The 20,937-nt window shown below is 46.5% G+C and overlaps 13 non-coding genes across 13 annotated transcripts; all 13 read left to right on the top strand.

Moving 5' to 3' along the window:
* The first annotated feature begins 651 nt into the window (after positions 1-651).
* Positions 652-842, top strand: LOC142274720 (U2 spliceosomal RNA). The gene has a single exon (XR_012738971.1). It is a non-coding gene; the product is annotated as a U2 spliceosomal RNA (small nuclear RNA).
* A 1,387-nt stretch (positions 843-2,229) lies between these two features.
* On the top strand, positions 2,230-2,420 carry LOC142274718 (U2 spliceosomal RNA). Its single transcript, XR_012738970.1, has one exon. It is a non-coding gene; the product is annotated as a U2 spliceosomal RNA (small nuclear RNA).
* A 1,387-nt stretch (positions 2,421-3,807) lies between these two features.
* On the top strand, positions 3,808-3,998 carry LOC142274717 (U2 spliceosomal RNA). Its single transcript, XR_012738969.1, has one exon. It is a non-coding gene; the product is annotated as a U2 spliceosomal RNA (small nuclear RNA).
* Positions 3,999-5,385: 1,387 nt separating this feature from the next.
* LOC142274716 (U2 spliceosomal RNA) lies at positions 5,386-5,576 on the top strand. The gene has a single exon (XR_012738968.1). It is a non-coding gene; the product is annotated as a U2 spliceosomal RNA (small nuclear RNA).
* A 1,387-nt stretch (positions 5,577-6,963) lies between these two features.
* Positions 6,964-7,154, top strand: LOC142274715 (U2 spliceosomal RNA). The gene has a single exon (XR_012738967.1). It is a non-coding gene; the product is annotated as a U2 spliceosomal RNA (small nuclear RNA).
* Positions 7,155-8,541: 1,387 nt separating this feature from the next.
* LOC142274714 (U2 spliceosomal RNA) lies at positions 8,542-8,732 on the top strand. The gene has a single exon (XR_012738966.1). It is a non-coding gene; the product is annotated as a U2 spliceosomal RNA (small nuclear RNA).
* Positions 8,733-10,119: 1,387 nt separating this feature from the next.
* On the top strand, positions 10,120-10,310 carry LOC142274713 (U2 spliceosomal RNA). Its single transcript, XR_012738965.1, has one exon. It is a non-coding gene; the product is annotated as a U2 spliceosomal RNA (small nuclear RNA).
* A 1,387-nt stretch (positions 10,311-11,697) lies between these two features.
* LOC142274712 (U2 spliceosomal RNA) lies at positions 11,698-11,888 on the top strand. Its single transcript, XR_012738964.1, has one exon. It is a non-coding gene; the product is annotated as a U2 spliceosomal RNA (small nuclear RNA).
* A 1,387-nt stretch (positions 11,889-13,275) lies between these two features.
* Positions 13,276-13,466, top strand: LOC142274749 (U2 spliceosomal RNA). Its single transcript, XR_012738998.1, has one exon. It is a non-coding gene; the product is annotated as a U2 spliceosomal RNA (small nuclear RNA).
* Positions 13,467-14,853: 1,387 nt separating this feature from the next.
* On the top strand, positions 14,854-15,044 carry LOC142274747 (U2 spliceosomal RNA). Its single transcript, XR_012738996.1, has one exon. It is a non-coding gene; the product is annotated as a U2 spliceosomal RNA (small nuclear RNA).
* Positions 15,045-16,432: 1,388 nt separating this feature from the next.
* Positions 16,433-16,623, top strand: LOC142274735 (U2 spliceosomal RNA). The gene has a single exon (XR_012738985.1). It is a non-coding gene; the product is annotated as a U2 spliceosomal RNA (small nuclear RNA).
* Positions 16,624-18,010: 1,387 nt separating this feature from the next.
* On the top strand, positions 18,011-18,201 carry LOC142274723 (U2 spliceosomal RNA). The gene has a single exon (XR_012738974.1). It is a non-coding gene; the product is annotated as a U2 spliceosomal RNA (small nuclear RNA).
* Positions 18,202-19,588: 1,387 nt separating this feature from the next.
* Positions 19,589-19,779, top strand: LOC142274711 (U2 spliceosomal RNA). The gene has a single exon (XR_012738963.1). It is a non-coding gene; the product is annotated as a U2 spliceosomal RNA (small nuclear RNA).
* The last annotated feature ends 1,158 nt before the right edge of the window (positions 19,780-20,937 follow it).

The following is a 20,937-nucleotide window of genomic DNA, read 5'->3' as shown; positions in this document are numbered from 1 at the left end:
GCTTTTCTGTAGTCTGCCTGTTGATGTATTTTCCGTTTGAACTGTGCACAACATGAAGAGACGGAACACTGGCGGCTTGTCACAATGCCCCCCGATGACATCACAATAGCGCTGCTGCCTAGAAAACAAGCTGCGCAGAAGAAGTTGTTCTTTGGGTGGGAGGGTGGGCTAGTGGAAGGAGGGGGCAATCTCTTTTTTTCCCGGGTGGTAGGGGGATGACAGGAGAAGGGAAGCGGGTGGTGAGAAAGGTACAGAGGGCAGGGTTTGGGGGCTGGGAAGGAAAGGGAAAAGATTAGGGTTTGGGGATGATGAAAGGGCTTTCTACGGGTAAGGATGGCAAAGGGTGGCAGTGACGGAAAGTCAGGCAACCTGTCCTGTCCGTCTTTTTGTATCGTGAATTGGAAAGACTGCAAGGGGGAGGGGAGTTGCTTGCGCCCTAAAGGAGGAGTTATTCAGATTCATTGCAGTGGGCGGCGGCTGCAAAACGCACCATTCTTCTTGTTTTGGCTCTGCAAAGCAGCCTTTTCAAGGGTTGGCTTGGGTGACAAAATGTCTTGTGTAGGCGTGGGTTTGTCTCCCTCTCGCTCTCTCTCCCTAAGATGTGTCCGGCATAGGCCAGGGTGCCACTCGAGGCCCAAACCAATTCTGGTTATCGCTTCTCGGCCTTTTGGCTAAGATCAAGTGTAGTATCTGTTCTTATCAGTTTAATATCTGATACGTCCCCTATCTGGGGACCATATATTAAATGGATTTTTAGAACAGGGAGATGGAAAAAGAGCTTGCTCTGTCCACTCCACGCATTGACCTGGTATTGCAGTACCTCCAGGAACGGTGCACCCCTTCTTAACCCAGTTTCCAAAAGCAGAACTCAATTCACCTGATTCATATTAGCCCGATTTAATGAATTGGAAGAAAGCATACGTCTTCATATGCACCTCAATTTGGCCCATTCACTTTTCACACTTCCTCCTTTTGTTTTTTATCTTTCACACTTTTGACTTTCTTTATTCATCCAAATAGCAAACTCATCACCACTCAACCTGACCAACTCGGCTATGTCCCCGTGCTGCAGTTCTCTGTCTTATCTAGATCATTTGCAATTGAATGGAATAGATCCCTTTTGGACAAAGTGGATTCACCTGCTGCTGCAGTGACCACAGGTGTGATAACATCTAGAATTGGCATCTGGTGCGATCTCTCCGCTTCCACTCCAAAGAAAGTTACCTGTTTATTCCTATCATGCATTGGTTTTTGGGGTTTTCTTTGAGTAATGATGATCTCTTTAGTAGTCTGTTGGCGCCCTCTCCTGGAGGAATAGTTTGCTTGCTCTTGGACATTCTAAAAGAGAGGTCATGATAGACATTGAGCTTCTGAGCTCAATTGGGGACAGTCATGGGTGATGAATGTTTGCAACCTACTGCGAAGCCTCATACCGCAATATAAGGAACGTCAAATACTAAGAAAGGGCGGCCTATGAAAGAATTACTACTTTCAATAAGTACACTTAAACGGCTAATTGGGAATAGAAAAACTGTAAAAAGCCCTCTGAGAAAGCCCCCCTCTAACCTTTGATAGTAAGCTTTTCTGTAGTCTGCCTGTTGATGTATTTTCCGTTTGAACTGTGCACAACATGAAGAGACGGAACACTGGCGGCTTGTCACAATGCCCCCCGATGACATCACAATAGCGCTGCTGCCTAGAAAACAAGCTGCGCAGAAGAAGTTGTTCTTTGGGTGGGAGGGTGGGCTAGTGGAAGGAGGGGGCAATCTCTTTTTTTCCCGGGTGGTAGGGGGATGACAGGAGAAGGGAAGCGGGTGGTGAGAAAGGTACAGAGGGCAGGGTTTGGGGGCTGGGAAGGAAAGGGAAAAGATTAGGGTTTGGGGATGATGAAAGGGCTTTCTACGGGTAAGGATGGCAAAGGGTGGCAGTGACGGAAAGTCAGGCAACCTGTCCTGTCCGTCTTTTTGTATCGTGAATTGGAAAGACTGCAAGGGGGAGGGGAGTTGCTTGCGCCCTAAAGGAGGAGTTATTCAGATTCATTGCAGTGGGCGGCGGCTGCAAAACGCACCATTCTTCTTGTTTTGGCTCTGCAAAGCAGCCTTTTCAAGGGTTGGCTTGGGTGACAAAATGTCTTGTGTAGGCGTGGGTTTGTCTCCCTCTCGCTCTCTCTCCCTAAGATGTGTCCGGCATAGGCCAGGGTGCCACTCGAGGCCCAAACCAATTCTGGTTATCGCTTCTCGGCCTTTTGGCTAAGATCAAGTGTAGTATCTGTTCTTATCAGTTTAATATCTGATACGTCCCCTATCTGGGGACCATATATTAAATGGATTTTTAGAACAGGGAGATGGAAAAAGAGCTTGCTCTGTCCACTCCACGCATTGACCTGGTATTGCAGTACCTCCAGGAACGGTGCACCCCTTCTTAACCCAGTTTCCAAAAGCAGAACTCAATTCACCTGATTCATATTAGCCCGATTTAATGAATTGGAAGAAAGCATACGTCTTCATATGCACCTCAATTTGGCCCATTCACTTTTCACACTTCCTCCTTTTGTTTTTTATCTTTCACACTTTTGACTTTCTTTATTCATCCAAATAGCAAACTCATCACCACTCAACCTGACCAACTCGGCTATGTCCCCGTGCTGCAGTTCTCTGTCTTATCTAGATCATTTGCAATTGAATGGAATAGATCCCTTTTGGACAAAGTGGATTCACCTGCTGCTGCAGTGACCACAGGTGTGATAACATCTAGAATTGGCATCTGGTGCGATCTCTCCGCTTCCACTCCAAAGAAAGTTACCTGTTTATTCCTATCATGCATTGGTTTTTGGGGTTTTCTTTGAGTAATGATGATCTCTTTAGTAGTCTGTTGGCGCCCTCTCCTGGAGGAATAGTTTGCTTGCTCTTGGACATTCTAAAAGAGAGGTCATGATAGACATTGAGCTTCTGAGCTCAATTGGGGACAGTCATGGGTGATGAATGTTTGCAACCTACTGCGAAGCCTCATACCGCAATATAAGGAACGTCAAATACTAAGAAAGGGCGGCCTATGAAAGAATTACTACTTTCAATAAGTACACTTAAACGGCTAATTGGGAATAGAAAAACTGTAAAAAGCCCTCTGAGAAAGCCCCCCTCTAACCTTTGATAGTAAGCTTTTCTGTAGTCTGCCTGTTGATGTATTTTCCGTTTGAACTGTGCACAACATGAAGAGACGGAACACTGGCGGCTTGTCACAATGCCCCCCGATGACATCACAATAGCGCTGCTGCCTAGAAAACAAGCTGCGCAGAAGAAGTTGTTCTTTGGGTGGGAGGGTGGGCTAGTGGAAGGAGGGGGCAATCTCTTTTTTTCCCGGGTGGTAGGGGGATGACAGGAGAAGGGAAGCGGGTGGTGAGAAAGGTACAGAGGGCAGGGTTTGGGGGCTGGGAAGGAAAGGGAAAAGATTAGGGTTTGGGGATGATGAAAGGGCTTTCTACGGGTAAGGATGGCAAAGGGTGGCAGTGACGGAAAGTCAGGCAACCTGTCCTGTCCGTCTTTTTGTATCGTGAATTGGAAAGACTGCAAGGGGGAGGGGAGTTGCTTGCGCCCTAAAGGAGGAGTTATTCAGATTCATTGCAGTGGGCGGCGGCTGCAAAACGCACCATTCTTCTTGTTTTGGCTCTGCAAAGCAGCCTTTTCAAGGGTTGGCTTGGGTGACAAAATGTCTTGTGTAGGCGTGGGTTTGTCTCCCTCTCGCTCTCTCTCCCTAAGATGTGTCCGGCATAGGCCAGGGTGCCACTCGAGGCCCAAACCAATTCTGGTTATCGCTTCTCGGCCTTTTGGCTAAGATCAAGTGTAGTATCTGTTCTTATCAGTTTAATATCTGATACGTCCCCTATCTGGGGACCATATATTAAATGGATTTTTAGAACAGGGAGATGGAAAAAGAGCTTGCTCTGTCCACTCCACGCATTGACCTGGTATTGCAGTACCTCCAGGAACGGTGCACCCCTTCTTAACCCAGTTTCCAAAAGCAGAACTCAATTCACCTGATTCATATTAGCCCGATTTAATGAATTGGAAGAAAGCATACGTCTTCATATGCACCTCAATTTGGCCCATTCACTTTTCACACTTCCTCCTTTTGTTTTTTATCTTTCACACTTTTGACTTTCTTTATTCATCCAAATAGCAAACTCATCACCACTCAACCTGACCAACTCGGCTATGTCCCCGTGCTGCAGTTCTCTGTCTTATCTAGATCATTTGCAATTGAATGGAATAGATCCCTTTTGGACAAAGTGGATTCACCTGCTGCTGCAGTGACCACAGGTGTGATAACATCTAGAATTGGCATCTGGTGCGATCTCTCCGCTTCCACTCCAAAGAAAGTTACCTGTTTATTCCTATCATGCATTGGTTTTTGGGGTTTTCTTTGAGTAATGATGATCTCTTTAGTAGTCTGTTGGCGCCCTCTCCTGGAGGAATAGTTTGCTTGCTCTTGGACATTCTAAAAGAGAGGTCATGATAGACATTGAGCTTCTGAGCTCAATTGGGGACAGTCATGGGTGATGAATGTTTGCAACCTACTGCGAAGCCTCATACCGCAATATAAGGAACGTCAAATACTAAGAAAGGGCGGCCTATGAAAGAATTACTACTTTCAATAAGTACACTTAAACGGCTAATTGGGAATAGAAAAACTGTAAAAAGCCCTCTGAGAAAGCCCCCCTCTAACCTTTGATAGTAAGCTTTTCTGTAGTCTGCCTGTTGATGTATTTTCCGTTTGAACTGTGCACAACATGAAGAGACGGAACACTGGCGGCTTGTCACAATGCCCCCCGATGACATCACAATAGCGCTGCTGCCTAGAAAACAAGCTGCGCAGAAGAAGTTGTTCTTTGGGTGGGAGGGTGGGCTAGTGGAAGGAGGGGGCAATCTCTTTTTTTCCCGGGTGGTAGGGGGATGACAGGAGAAGGGAAGCGGGTGGTGAGAAAGGTACAGAGGGCAGGGTTTGGGGGCTGGGAAGGAAAGGGAAAAGATTAGGGTTTGGGGATGATGAAAGGGCTTTCTACGGGTAAGGATGGCAAAGGGTGGCAGTGACGGAAAGTCAGGCAACCTGTCCTGTCCGTCTTTTTGTATCGTGAATTGGAAAGACTGCAAGGGGGAGGGGAGTTGCTTGCGCCCTAAAGGAGGAGTTATTCAGATTCATTGCAGTGGGCGGCGGCTGCAAAACGCACCATTCTTCTTGTTTTGGCTCTGCAAAGCAGCCTTTTCAAGGGTTGGCTTGGGTGACAAAATGTCTTGTGTAGGCGTGGGTTTGTCTCCCTCTCGCTCTCTCTCCCTAAGATGTGTCCGGCATAGGCCAGGGTGCCACTCGAGGCCCAAACCAATTCTGGTTATCGCTTCTCGGCCTTTTGGCTAAGATCAAGTGTAGTATCTGTTCTTATCAGTTTAATATCTGATACGTCCCCTATCTGGGGACCATATATTAAATGGATTTTTAGAACAGGGAGATGGAAAAAGAGCTTGCTCTGTCCACTCCACGCATTGACCTGGTATTGCAGTACCTCCAGGAACGGTGCACCCCTTCTTAACCCAGTTTCCAAAAGCAGAACTCAATTCACCTGATTCATATTAGCCCGATTTAATGAATTGGAAGAAAGCATACGTCTTCATATGCACCTCAATTTGGCCCATTCACTTTTCACACTTCCTCCTTTTGTTTTTTATCTTTCACACTTTTGACTTTCTTTATTCATCCAAATAGCAAACTCATCACCACTCAACCTGACCAACTCGGCTATGTCCCCGTGCTGCAGTTCTCTGTCTTATCTAGATCATTTGCAATTGAATGGAATAGATCCCTTTTGGACAAAGTGGATTCACCTGCTGCTGCAGTGACCACAGGTGTGATAACATCTAGAATTGGCATCTGGTGCGATCTCTCCGCTTCCACTCCAAAGAAAGTTACCTGTTTATTCCTATCATGCATTGGTTTTTGGGGTTTTCTTTGAGTAATGATGATCTCTTTAGTAGTCTGTTGGCGCCCTCTCCTGGAGGAATAGTTTGCTTGCTCTTGGACATTCTAAAAGAGAGGTCATGATAGACATTGAGCTTCTGAGCTCAATTGGGGACAGTCATGGGTGATGAATGTTTGCAACCTACTGCGAAGCCTCATACCGCAATATAAGGAACGTCAAATACTAAGAAAGGGCGGCCTATGAAAGAATTACTACTTTCAATAAGTACACTTAAACGGCTAATTGGGAATAGAAAAACTGTAAAAAGCCCTCTGAGAAAGCCCCCCTCTAACCTTTGATAGTAAGCTTTTCTGTAGTCTGCCTGTTGATGTATTTTCCGTTTGAACTGTGCACAACATGAAGAGACGGAACACTGGCGGCTTGTCACAATGCCCCCCGATGACATCACAATAGCGCTGCTGCCTAGAAAACAAGCTGCGCAGAAGAAGTTGTTCTTTGGGTGGGAGGGTGGGCTAGTGGAAGGAGGGGGCAATCTCTTTTTTTCCCGGGTGGTAGGGGGATGACAGGAGAAGGGAAGCGGGTGGTGAGAAAGGTACAGAGGGCAGGGTTTGGGGGCTGGGAAGGAAAGGGAAAAGATTAGGGTTTGGGGATGATGAAAGGGCTTTCTACGGGTAAGGATGGCAAAGGGTGGCAGTGACGGAAAGTCAGGCAACCTGTCCTGTCCGTCTTTTTGTATCGTGAATTGGAAAGACTGCAAGGGGGAGGGGAGTTGCTTGCGCCCTAAAGGAGGAGTTATTCAGATTCATTGCAGTGGGCGGCGGCTGCAAAACGCACCATTCTTCTTGTTTTGGCTCTGCAAAGCAGCCTTTTCAAGGGTTGGCTTGGGTGACAAAATGTCTTGTGTAGGCGTGGGTTTGTCTCCCTCTCGCTCTCTCTCCCTAAGATGTGTCCGGCATAGGCCAGGGTGCCACTCGAGGCCCAAACCAATTCTGGTTATCGCTTCTCGGCCTTTTGGCTAAGATCAAGTGTAGTATCTGTTCTTATCAGTTTAATATCTGATACGTCCCCTATCTGGGGACCATATATTAAATGGATTTTTAGAACAGGGAGATGGAAAAAGAGCTTGCTCTGTCCACTCCACGCATTGACCTGGTATTGCAGTACCTCCAGGAACGGTGCACCCCTTCTTAACCCAGTTTCCAAAAGCAGAACTCAATTCACCTGATTCATATTAGCCCGATTTAATGAATTGGAAGAAAGCATACGTCTTCATATGCACCTCAATTTGGCCCATTCACTTTTCACACTTCCTCCTTTTGTTTTTTATCTTTCACACTTTTGACTTTCTTTATTCATCCAAATAGCAAACTCATCACCACTCAACCTGACCAACTCGGCTATGTCCCCGTGCTGCAGTTCTCTGTCTTATCTAGATCATTTGCAATTGAATGGAATAGATCCCTTTTGGACAAAGTGGATTCACCTGCTGCTGCAGTGACCACAGGTGTGATAACATCTAGAATTGGCATCTGGTGCGATCTCTCCGCTTCCACTCCAAAGAAAGTTACCTGTTTATTCCTATCATGCATTGGTTTTTGGGGTTTTCTTTGAGTAATGATGATCTCTTTAGTAGTCTGTTGGCGCCCTCTCCTGGAGGAATAGTTTGCTTGCTCTTGGACATTCTAAAAGAGAGGTCATGATAGACATTGAGCTTCTGAGCTCAATTGGGGACAGTCATGGGTGATGAATGTTTGCAACCTACTGCGAAGCCTCATACCGCAATATAAGGAACGTCAAATACTAAGAAAGGGCGGCCTATGAAAGAATTACTACTTTCAATAAGTACACTTAAACGGCTAATTGGGAATAGAAAAACTGTAAAAAGCCCTCTGAGAAAGCCCCCCTCTAACCTTTGATAGTAAGCTTTTCTGTAGTCTGCCTGTTGATGTATTTTCCGTTTGAACTGTGCACAACATGAAGAGACGGAACACTGGCGGCTTGTCACAATGCCCCCCGATGACATCACAATAGCGCTGCTGCCTAGAAAACAAGCTGCGCAGAAGAAGTTGTTCTTTGGGTGGGAGGGTGGGCTAGTGGAAGGAGGGGGCAATCTCTTTTTTTCCCGGGTGGTAGGGGGATGACAGGAGAAGGGAAGCGGGTGGTGAGAAAGGTACAGAGGGCAGGGTTTGGGGGCTGGGAAGGAAAGGGAAAAGATTAGGGTTTGGGGATGATGAAAGGGCTTTCTACGGGTAAGGATGGCAAAGGGTGGCAGTGACGGAAAGTCAGGCAACCTGTCCTGTCCGTCTTTTTGTATCGTGAATTGGAAAGACTGCAAGGGGGAGGGGAGTTGCTTGCGCCCTAAAGGAGGAGTTATTCAGATTCATTGCAGTGGGCGGCGGCTGCAAAACGCACCATTCTTCTTGTTTTGGCTCTGCAAAGCAGCCTTTTCAAGGGTTGGCTTGGGTGACAAAATGTCTTGTGTAGGCGTGGGTTTGTCTCCCTCTCGCTCTCTCTCCCTAAGATGTGTCCGGCATAGGCCAGGGTGCCACTCGAGGCCCAAACCAATTCTGGTTATCGCTTCTCGGCCTTTTGGCTAAGATCAAGTGTAGTATCTGTTCTTATCAGTTTAATATCTGATACGTCCCCTATCTGGGGACCATATATTAAATGGATTTTTAGAACAGGGAGATGGAAAAAGAGCTTGCTCTGTCCACTCCACGCATTGACCTGGTATTGCAGTACCTCCAGGAACGGTGCACCCCTTCTTAACCCAGTTTCCAAAAGCAGAACTCAATTCACCTGATTCATATTAGCCCGATTTAATGAATTGGAAGAAAGCATACGTCTTCATATGCACCTCAATTTGGCCCATTCACTTTTCACACTTCCTCCTTTTGTTTTTTATCTTTCACACTTTTGACTTTCTTTATTCATCCAAATAGCAAACTCATCACCACTCAACCTGACCAACTCGGCTATGTCCCCGTGCTGCAGTTCTCTGTCTTATCTAGATCATTTGCAATTGAATGGAATAGATCCCTTTTGGACAAAGTGGATTCACCTGCTGCTGCAGTGACCACAGGTGTGATAACATCTAGAATTGGCATCTGGTGCGATCTCTCCGCTTCCACTCCAAAGAAAGTTACCTGTTTATTCCTATCATGCATTGGTTTTTGGGGTTTTCTTTGAGTAATGATGATCTCTTTAGTAGTCTGTTGGCGCCCTCTCCTGGAGGAATAGTTTGCTTGCTCTTGGACATTCTAAAAGAGAGGTCATGATAGACATTGAGCTTCTGAGCTCAATTGGGGACAGTCATGGGTGATGAATGTTTGCAACCTACTGCGAAGCCTCATACCGCAATATAAGGAACGTCAAATACTAAGAAAGGGCGGCCTATGAAAGAATTACTACTTTCAATAAGTACACTTAAACGGCTAATTGGGAATAGAAAAACTGTAAAAAGCCCTCTGAGAAAGCCCCCCTCTAACCTTTGATAGTAAGCTTTTCTGTAGTCTGCCTGTTGATGTATTTTCCGTTTGAACTGTGCACAACATGAAGAGACGGAACACTGGCGGCTTGTCACAATGCCCCCCGATGACATCACAATAGCGCTGCTGCCTAGAAAACAAGCTGCGCAGAAGAAGTTGTTCTTTGGGTGGGAGGGTGGGCTAGTGGAAGGAGGGGGCAATCTCTTTTTTTCCCGGGTGGTAGGGGGATGACAGGAGAAGGGAAGCGGGTGGTGAGAAAGGTACAGAGGGCAGGGTTTGGGGGCTGGGAAGGAAAGGGAAAAGATTAGGGTTTGGGGATGATGAAAGGGCTTTCTACGGGTAAGGATGGCAAAGGGTGGCAGTGACGGAAAGTCAGGCAACCTGTCCTGTCCGTCTTTTTGTATCGTGAATTGGAAAGACTGCAAGGGGGAGGGGAGTTGCTTGCGCCCTAAAGGAGGAGTTATTCAGATTCATTGCAGTGGGCGGCGGCTGCAAAACGCACCATTCTTCTTGTTTTGGCTCTGCAAAGCAGCCTTTTCAAGGGTTGGCTTGGGTGACAAAATGTCTTGTGTAGGCGTGGGTTTGTCTCCCTCTCGCTCTCTCTCCCTAAGATGTGTCCGGCATAGGCCAGGGTGCCACTCGAGGCCCAAACCAATTCTGGTTATCGCTTCTCGGCCTTTTGGCTAAGATCAAGTGTAGTATCTGTTCTTATCAGTTTAATATCTGATACGTCCCCTATCTGGGGACCATATATTAAATGGATTTTTAGAACAGGGAGATGGAAAAAGAGCTTGCTCTGTCCACTCCACGCATTGACCTGGTATTGCAGTACCTCCAGGAACGGTGCACCCCTTCTTAACCCAGTTTCCAAAAGCAGAACTCAATTCACCTGATTCATATTAGCCCGATTTAATGAATTGGAAGAAAGCATACGTCTTCATATGCACCTCAATTTGGCCCATTCACTTTTCACACTTCCTCCTTTTGTTTTTTATCTTTCACACTTTTGACTTTCTTTATTCATCCAAATAGCAAACTCATCACCACTCAACCTGACCAACTCGGCTATGTCCCCGTGCTGCAGTTCTCTGTCTTATCTAGATCATTTGCAATTGAATGGAATAGATCCCTTTTGGACAAAGTGGATTCACCTGCTGCTGCAGTGACCACAGGTGTGATAACATCTAGAATTGGCATCTGGTGCGATCTCTCCGCTTCCACTCCAAAGAAAGTTACCTGTTTATTCCTATCATGCATTGGTTTTTGGGGTTTTCTTTGAGTAATGATGATCTCTTTAGTAGTCTGTTGGCGCCCTCTCCTGGAGGAATAGTTTGCTTGCTCTTGGACATTCTAAAAGAGAGGTCATGATAGACATTGAGCTTCTGAGCTCAATTGGGGACAGTCATGGGTGATGAATGTTTGCAACCTACTGCGAAGCCTCATACCGCAATATAAGGAACGTCAAATACTAAGAAAGGGCGGCCTATGAAAGAATTACTACTTTCAATAAGTACACTTAAACGGCTAATTGGGAATAGAAAAACTGTAAAAAGCCCTCTGAGAAAGCCCCCCTCTAACCTTTGATAGTAAGCTTTTCTGTAGTCTGCCTGTTGATGTATTTTCCGTTTGAACTGTGCACAACATGAAGAGACGGAACACTGGCGGCTTGTCACAATGCCCCCCGATGACATCACAATAGCGCTGCTGCCTAGAAAACAAGCTGCGCAGAAGAAGTTGTTCTTTGGGTGGGAGGGTGGGCTAGTGGAAGGAGGGGGCAATCTCTTTTTTTCCCGGGTGGTAGGGGGATGACAGGAGAAGGGAAGCGGGTGGTGAGAAAGGTACAGAGGGCAGGGTTTGGGGGCTGGGAAGGAAAGGGAAAAGATTAGGGTTTGGGGATGATGAAAGGGCTTTCTACGGGTAAGGATGGCAAAGGGTGGCAGTGACGGAAAGTCAGGCAACCTGTCCTGTCCGTCTTTTTGTATCGTGAATTGGAAAGACTGCAAGGGGGAGGGGAGTTGCTTGCGCCCTAAAGGAGGAGTTATTCAGATTCATTGCAGTGGGCGGCGGCTGCAAAACGCACCATTCTTCTTGTTTTGGCTCTGCAAAGCAGCCTTTTCAAGGGTTGGCTTGGGTGACAAAATGTCTTGTGTAGGCGTGGGTTTGTCTCCCTCTCGCTCTCTCTCCCTAAGATGTGTCCGGCATAGGCCAGGGTGCCACTCGAGGCCCAAACCAATTCTGGTTATCGCTTCTCGGCCTTTTGGCTAAGATCAAGTGTAGTATCTGTTCTTATCAGTTTAATATCTGATACGTCCCCTATCTGGGGACCATATATTAAATGGATTTTTAGAACAGGGAGATGGAAAAAGAGCTTGCTCTGTCCACTCCACGCATTGACCTGGTATTGCAGTACCTCCAGGAACGGTGCACCCCTTCTTAACCCAGTTTCCAAAAGCAGAACTCAATTCACCTGATTCATATTAGCCCGATTTAATGAATTGGAAGAAAGCATACGTCTTCATATGCACCTCAATTTGGCCCATTCACTTTTCACACTTCCTCCTTTTGTTTTTTATCTTTCACACTTTTGACTTTCTTTATTCATCCAAATAGCAAACTCATCACCACTCAACCTGACCAACTCGGCTATGTCCCCGTGCTGCAGTTCTCTGTCTTATCTAGATCATTTGCAATTGAATGGAATAGATCCCTTTTGGACAAAGTGGATTCACCTGCTGCTGCAGTGACCACAGGTGTGATAACATCTAGAATTGGCATCTGGTGCGATCTCTCCGCTTCCACTCCAAAGAAAGTTACCTGTTTATTCCTATCATGCATTGGTTTTTGGGGTTTTCTTTGAGTAATGATGATCTCTTTAGTAGTCTGTTGGCGCCCTCTCCTGGAGGAATAGTTTGCTTGCTCTTGGACATTCTAAAAGAGAGGTCATGATAGACATTGAGCTTCTGAGCTCAATTGGGGACAGTCATGGGTGATGAATGTTTGCAACCTACTGCGAAGCCTCATACCGCAATATAAGGAACGTCAAATACTAAGAAAGGGCGGCCTATGAAAGAATTACTACTTTCAATAAGTACACTTAAACGGCTAATTGGGAATAGAAAAACTGTAAAAAGCCCTCTGAGAAAGCCCCCCTCTAACCTTTGATAGTAAGCTTTTCTGTAGTCTGCCTGTTGATGTATTTTCCGTTTGAACTGTGCACAACATGAAGAGACGGAACACTGGCGGCTTGTCACAATGCCCCCCGATGACATCACAATAGCGCTGCTGCCTAGAAAACAAGCTGCGCAGAAGAAGTTGTTCTTTGGGTGGGAGGGTGGGCTAGTGGAAGGAGGGGGCAATCTCTTTTTTTCCCGGGTGGTAGGGGGATGACAGGAGAAGGGAAGCGGGTGGTGAGAAAGGTACAGAGGGCAGGGTTTGGGGGCTGGGAAGGAAAGGGAAAAGATTAGGGTTTGGGGATGATGAAAGGGCTTTCTACGGGTAAGGATGGCAAAGGGTGGCAGTGACGGAAAGTCAGGCAACCTGTCCTGTCCGTCTTTTTGTATCGTGAATTGGAAAGACTGCAAGGGGGAGGGGAGTTGCTTGCGCCCTAAAGGAGGAGTTATTCAGATTCATTGCAGTGGGCGGCGGCTGCAAAACGCACCATTCTTCTTGTTTTGGCTCTGCAAAGCAGCCTTTTCAAGGGTTGGCTTGGGTGACAAAATGTCTTGTGTAGGCGTGGGTTTGTCTCCCTCTCGCTCTCTCTCCCTAAGATGTGTCCGGCATAGGCCAGGGTGCCACTCGAGGCCCAAACCAATTCTGGTTATCGCTTCTCGGCCTTTTGGCTAAGATCAAGTGTAGTATCTGTTCTTATCAGTTTAATATCTGATACGTCCCCTATCTGGGGACCATATATTAAATGGATTTTTAGAACAGGGAGATGGAAAAAGAGCTTGCTCTGTCCACTCCACGCATTGACCTGGTATTGCAGTACCTCCAGGAACGGTGCACCCCTTCTTAACCCAGTTTCCAAAAGCAGAACTCAATTCACCTGATTCATATTAGCCCGATTTAATGAATTGGAAGAAAGCATACGTCTTCATATGCACCTCAATTTGGCCCATTCACTTTTCACACTTCCTCCTTTTGTTTTTTATCTTTCACACTTTTGACTTTCTTTATTCATCCAAATAGCAAACTCATCACCACTCAACCTGACCAACTCGGCTATGTCCCCGTGCTGCAGTTCTCTGTCTTATCTAGATCATTTGCAATTGAATGGAATAGATCCCTTTTGGACAAAGTGGATTCACCTGCTGCTGCAGTGACCACAGGTGTGATAACATCTAGAATTGGCATCTGGTGCGATCTCTCCGCTTCCACTCCAAAGAAAGTTACCTGTTTATTCCTATCATGCATTGGTTTTTGGGGTTTTCTTTGAGTAATGATGATCTCTTTAGTAGTCTGTTGGCGCCCTCTCCTGGAGGAATAGTTTGCTTGCTCTTGGACATTCTAAAAGAGAGGTCATGATAGACATTGAGCTTCTGAGCTCAATTGGGGACAGTCATGGGTGATGAATGTTTGCAACCTACTGCGAAGCCTCATACCGCAATATAAGGAACGTCAAATACTAAGAAAGGGCGGCCTATGAAAGAATTACTACTTTCAATAAGTACACTTAAACGGCTAATTGGGAATAGAAAAACTGTAAAAAGCCCTCTGAGAAAGCCCCCCTCTAACCTTTGATAGTAAGCTTTTCTGTAGTCTGCCTGTTGATGTATTTTCCGTTTGAACTGTGCACAACATGAAGAGACGGAACACTGGCGGCTTGTCACAATGCCCCCCGATGACATCACAATAGCGCTGCTGCCTAGAAAACAAGCTGCGCAGAAGAAGTTGTTCTTTGGGTGGGAGGGTGGGCTAGTGGAAGGAGGGGGCAATCTCTTTTTTTCCCGGGTGGTAGGGGGATGACAGGAGAAGGGAAGCGGGTGGTGAGAAAGGTACAGAGGGCAGGGTTTGGGGGCTGGGAAGGAAAGGGAAAAGATTAGGGTTTGGGGATGATGAAAGGGCTTTCTACGGGTAAGGATGGCAAAGGGTGGCAGTGACGGAAAGTCAGGCAACCTGTCCTGTCCGTCTTTTTGTATCGTGAATTGGAAAGACTGCAAGGGGGAGGGGAGTTGCTTGCGCCCTAAAGGAGGAGTTATTCAGATTCATTGCAGTGGGCGGCGGCTGCAAAACGCACCATTCTTCTTGTTTTGGCTCTGCAAAGCAGCCTTTTCAAGGGTTGGCTTGGGTGACAAAATGTCTTGTGTAGGCGTGGGTTTGTCTCCCTCTCGCTCTCTCTCCCTAAGATGTGTCCGGCATAGGCCAGGGTGCCACTCGAGGCCCAAACCAATTCTGGTTATCGCTTCTCGGCCTTTTGGCTAAGATCAAGTGTAGTATCTGTTCTTATCAGTTTAATATCTGATACGTCCCCTATCTGGGGACCATATATTAAATGGATTTTTAGAACAGGGAGATGGAAAAAGAGCTTGCTCTGTCCACTCCACGCATTGACCTGGTATTGCAGTACCTCCAGGAACGGTGCACCCCTTCTTAACCCAGTTTCCAAAAGCAGAACTCAATTCACCTGATTCATATTAGCCCGATTTAATGAATTGGAAGAAAGCATACGTCTTCATATGCACCTCAATTTGGCCCATTCACTTTTCACACTTCCTCCTTTTGTTTTTTATCTTTCACACTTTTGACTTTCTTTATTCATCCAAATAGCAAACTCATCACCACTCAACCTGACCAACTCGGCTATGTCCCCGTGCTGCAGTTCTCTGTCTTATCTAGATCATTTGCAATTGAATGGAATAGATCCCTTTTGGACAAAGTGGATTCACCTGCTGCTGCAGTGACCACAGGTGTGATAACATCTAGAATTGGCATCTGGTGCGATCTCTCCGCTTCCACTCCAAAGAAAGTTACCTGTTTATTCCTATCATGCATTGGTTTTTGGGGTTTTCTTTGAGTAATGATGATCTCTTTAGTAGTCTGTTGGCGCCCTCTCCTGGAGGAATAGTTTGCTTGCTCTTGGACATTCTAAAAGAGAGGTCATGATAGACATTGAGCTTCTGAGCTCAATTGGGGACAGTCATGGGTGATGAATGTTTGCAACCTACTGCGAAGCCTCATACCGCAATATAAGGAACGTCAAATACTAAGAAAGGGCGGCCTATGAAAGAATTACTACTTTCAATAAGTACACTTAAACGGCTAATTGGGAATAGAAAAACTGTAAAAAGCCCTCTGAGAAAGCCCCCCTCTAACCTTTGATAGTAAGCTTTTCTGTAGTCTGCCTGTTGATGTATTTTCCGTTTGAACTGTGCACAACATGAAGAGACGGAACACTGGCGGCTTGTCACAATGCCCCCCGATGACATCGACAATAGCGCTGCTGCCTAGAAAACAAGCTGCGCAGAAGAAGTTGTTCTTTGGGTGGGAGGGTGGGCTAGTGGAAGGAGGGGGCAATCTCTTTTTTTCCCGGGTGGTAGGGGGATGACAGGAGAAGGGAAGCGGGTGGTGAGAAAGGTACAGAGGGCAGGGTTTGGGGGCTGGGAAGGAAAGGGAAAAGATTAGGGTTTGGGGATGATGAAAGGGCTTTCTACGGGTAAGGATGGCAAAGGGTGGCAGTGACGGAAAGTCAGGCAACCTGTCCTGTCCGTCTTTTTGTATCGTGAATTGGAAAGACTGCAAGGGGGAGGGGAGTTGCTTGCGCCCTAAAGGAGGAGTTATTCAGATTCATTGCAGTGGGCGGCGGCTGCAAAACGCACCATTCTTCTTGTTTTGGCTCTGCAAAGCAGCCTTTTCAAGGGTTGGCTTGGGTGACAAAATGTCTTGTGTAGGCGTGGGTTTGTCTCCCTCTCGCTCTCTCTCCCTAAGATGTGTCCGGCATAGGCCAGGGTGCCACTCGAGGCCCAAACCAATTCTGGTTATCGCTTCTCGGCCTTTTGGCTAAGATCAAGTGTAGTATCTGTTCTTATCAGTTTAATATCTGATACGTCCCCTATCTGGGGACCATATATTAAATGGATTTTTAGAACAGGGAGATGGAAAAAGAGCTTGCTCTGTCCACTCCACGCATTGACCTGGTATTGCAGTACCTCCAGGAACGGTGCACCCCTTCTTAACCCAGTTTCCAAAAGCAGAACTCAATTCACCTGATTCATATTAGCCCGATTTAATGAATTGGAAGAAAGCATACGTCTTCATATGCACCTCAATTTGGCCCATTCACTTTTCACACTTCCTCCTTTTGTTTTTTATCTTTCACACTTTTGACTTTCTTTATTCATCCAAATAGCAAACTCATCACCACTCAACCTGACCAACTCGGCTATGTCCCCGTGCTGCAGTTCTCTGTCTTATCTAGATCATTTGCAATTGAATGGAATAGATCCCTTTTGGACAAAGTGGATTCACCTGCTGCTGCAGTGACCACAGGTGTGATAACATCTAGAATTGGCATCTGGTGCGATCTCTCCGCTTCCACTCCAAAGAAAGTTACCTGTTTATTCCTATCATGCATTGGTTTTTGGGGTTTTCTTTGAGTAATGATGATCTCTTTAGTAGTCTGTTGGCGCCCTCTCCTGGAGGAATAGTTTGCTTGCTCTTGGACATTCTAAAAGAGAGGTCATGATAGACATTGAGCTTCTGAGCTCAATTGGGGACAGTCATGGGTGATGAATGTTTGCAACCTACTGCGAAGCCTCATACCGCAATATAAGGAACGTCAAATACTAAGAAAGGGCGGCCTATGAAAGAATTACTACTTTCAATAAGTACACTTAAACGGCTAATTGGGAATAGAAAAACTGTAAAAAGCCCTCTGAGAAAGCCCCCCTCTAACCTTTGATAGTAAGCTTTTCTGTAGTCTGCCTGTTGATGTATTTTCCGTTTGAACTGTGCACAACATGAAGAGACGGAACACTGGCGGCTTGTCACAATGCCCCCCGATGACATCACAATAGCGCTGCTGCCTAGAAAACAAGCTGCGCAGAAGAAGTTGTTCTTTGGGTGGGAGGGTGGGCTAGTGGAAGGAGGGGGCAATCTCTTTTTTTCCCGGGTGGTAGGGGGATGACAGGAGAAGGGAAGCGGGTGGTGAGAAAGGTACAGAGGGCAGGGTTTGGGGGCTGGGAAGGAAAGGGAAAAGATTAGGGTTTGGGGATGATGAAAGGGCTTTCTACGGGTAAGGATGGCAAAGGGTGGCAGTGACGGAAAGTCAGGCAACCTGTCCTGTCCGTCTTTTTGTATCGTGAATTGGAAAGACTGCAAGGGGGAGGGGAGTTGCTTGCGCCCTAAAGGAGGAGTTATTCAGATTCATTGCAGTGGGCGGCGGCTGCAAAACGCACCATTCTTCTTGTTTTGGCTCTGCAAAGCAGCCTTTTCAAGGGTTGGCTTGGGTGACAAAATGTCTTGTGTAGGCGTGGGTTTGTCTCCCTCTCGCTCTCTCTCCCTAAGATGTGTCCGGCATAGGCCAGGGTGCCACTCGAGGCCCAAACCAATTCTGGTTATCGCTTCTCGGCCTTTTGGCTAAGATCAAGTGTAGTATCTGTTCTTATCAGTTTAATATCTGATACGTCCCCTATCTGGGGACCATATATTAAATGGATTTTTAGAACAGGGAGATGGAAAAAGAGCTTGCTCTGTCCACTCCACGCATTGACCTGGTATTGCAGTACCTCCAGGAACGGTGCACCCCTTCTTAACCCAGTTTCCAAAAGCAGAACTCAATTCACCTGATTCATATTAGCCCGATTTAATGAATTGGAAGAAAGCATACGTCTTCATATGCACCTCAATTTGGCCCATTCACTTTTCACACTTCCTCCTTTTGTTTTTTATCTTTCACACTTTTGACTTTCTTTATTCATCCAAATAGCAAACTCATCACCACTCAACCTGACCAACTCGGCTATGTCCCCGTGCTGCAGTTCTCTGTCTTATCTAGATCATTTGCAATTGAATGGAATAGATCCCTTTTGGACAAAGTGGATTCACCTGCTGCTGCAGTGACCACAGGTGTGATAACATCTAGAATTGGCATCTGGTGCGATCTCTCCGCTTCCACTCCAAAGAAAGTTACCTGTTTATTCCTATCATGCATTGGTTTTTGGGGTTTTCTTTGAGTAATGATGATCTCTTTAGTAGTCTGTTGGCGCCCTCTCCTGGAGGAATAGTTTGCTTGCTCTTGGACATTCTAAAAGAGAGGTCATGATAGACATTGAGCTTCTGAGCTCAATTGGGGACAGTCATGGGTGATGAATGTTTGCAACCTACTGCGAAGCCTCATACCGCAATATAAGGAACGTCAAATACTAAGAAAGGGCGGCCTATGAAAGAATTACTACTTTCAATAAGTACACTTAAACGGCTAATTGGGAATAGAAAAACTGTAAAAAGCCCTCTGAGAAAGCCCCCCTCTAACCTTTGATAGTAAGCTTTTCTGTAGTCTGCCTGTTGATGTATTTTCCGTTTGAACTGTGCACAACATGAAGAGACGGAACACTGGCGGCTTGTCACAATGCCCCCCGATGACATCACAATAGCGCTGCTGCCTAGAAAACAAGCTGCGCAGAAGAAGTTGTTCTTTGGGTGGGAGGGTGGGCTAGTGGAAGGAGGGGGCAATCTCTTTTTTTCCCGGGTGGTAGGGGGATGACAGGAGAAGGGAAGCGGGTGGTGAGAAAGGTACAGAGGGCAGGGTTTGGGGGCTGGGAAGGAAAGGGAAAAGATTAGGGTTTGGGGATGATGAAAGGGCTTTCTACGGGTAAGGATGGCAAAGGGTGGCAGTGACGGAAAGTCAGGCAACCTGTCCTGTCCGTCTTTTTGTATCGTGAATTGGAAAGACTGCAAGGGGGAGGGGAGTTGCTTGCGCCCTAAAGGAGGAGTTATTCAGATTCATTGCAGTGGGCGGCGGCTGCAAAACGCACCATTCTTCTTGTTTTGGCTCTGCAAAGCAGCCTTTTCAAGGGTTGGCTTGGGTGACAAAATGTCTTGTGTAGGCGTGGGTTTGTCTCCCTCTCGCTCTCTCTCCCTAAGATGTGTCCGGCATAGGCCAGGGTGCCACTCGAGGCCCAAACCAATTCTGGTTATCGCTTCTCGGCCTTTTGGCTAAGATCAAGTGTAGTATCTGTTCTTATCAGTTTAATATCTGATACGTCCCCTATCTGGGGACCATATATTAAATGGATTTTTAGAACAGGGAGATGGAAAAAGAGCTTGCTCTGTCCACTCCACGCATTGACCTGGTATTGCAGTACCTCCAGGAACGGTGCACCCCTTCTTAACCCAGTTTCCAAAAGCAGAACTCAATTCACCTGATTCATATTAGCCCGATTTAATGAATTGGAAGAAAGCATACGTCTTCATATGCACCTCAATTTGGCCCATTCACTTTTCACACTTCCTCCTTTTGTTTTTTATCTTTCACACTTTTGACTTTCTTTATTCATCCAAATAGCAAACTCATCACCACTCAACCTGACCAACTCGGCTATGTCCCCGTGCTGCAGTTCTCTGTCTTATCTAGATCATTTGCAATTGAATGGAATAGATCCCTTTTGGACAAAGTGGATTCACCTGCTGCTGCAGTGACCACAGGTGTGATAACATCTAGAATTGGCATCTGGTGCGATCTCTCCGCTTCCACTCCAAAGAAAGTTACCTGTTTATTCCTATCATGCATTGGTTTTTGGGGTTTTCTTTGAGTAATGATGATCTCTTTAGTAGTCTGTTGGCGCCCTCTCCTGGAGGAATAGTTTGCTTGCTCTTGGACATTCTAAAAGAGAGGTCATGATAGACATTGAGCTTCTGAGCTCAATTGGGGACAGTCATGGGTGATGAATGTTTGCAACCTACTGCGAAGCCTCATACCGCAATATAAGGAACGTCAAATACTAAGAAAGGGCGGCCTATGAAAGAATTACTACTTTCAATAAGTACACTTAAACGGCTAATTGGGAATAGAAAAACTGTAAAAAGCCCTCTGAGAAAGCCCCCCTCTAACCTTTGATAGTAAGCTTTTCTGTAGTCTGCCTGTTGATGTATTTTCCGTTTGAACTGTGCACAACATGAAGAGACGGAACACTGGCGGCTTGTCACAATGCCCCCCGATGACATCACAATAGCGCTGCTGCCTAGAAAACAAGCTGCGCAGAAGAAGTTGTTCTTTGGGTGGGAGGGTGGGCTAGTGGAAGGAGGGGGCAATCTCTTTTTTTCCCGGGTGGTAGGGGGATGACAGGAGAAGGGAAGCGGGTGGTGAGAAAGGTACAGAGGGCAGGGTTTGGGGGCTGGGAAGGAAAGGGAAAAGATTAGGGTTTGGGGATGATGAAAGGGCTTTCTACGGGTAAGGATGGCAAAGGGTGGCAGTGACGGAAAGTCAGGCAACCTGTCCTGTCCGTCTTTTTGTATCGTGAATTGGAAAGACTGCAAGGGGGAGGG

The sequence above is a fragment of the Anomaloglossus baeobatrachus genome, unplaced genomic scaffold, assembly GCF_048569485.1.
Source record: "Anomaloglossus baeobatrachus isolate aAnoBae1 unplaced genomic scaffold, aAnoBae1.hap1 Scaffold_3791, whole genome shotgun sequence".
Taxonomy (NCBI): Eukaryota; Metazoa; Chordata; class Amphibia; order Anura; family Aromobatidae; genus Anomaloglossus; species Anomaloglossus baeobatrachus.
This window is presented reverse-complemented; position numbering and strand designations above follow the sequence as displayed.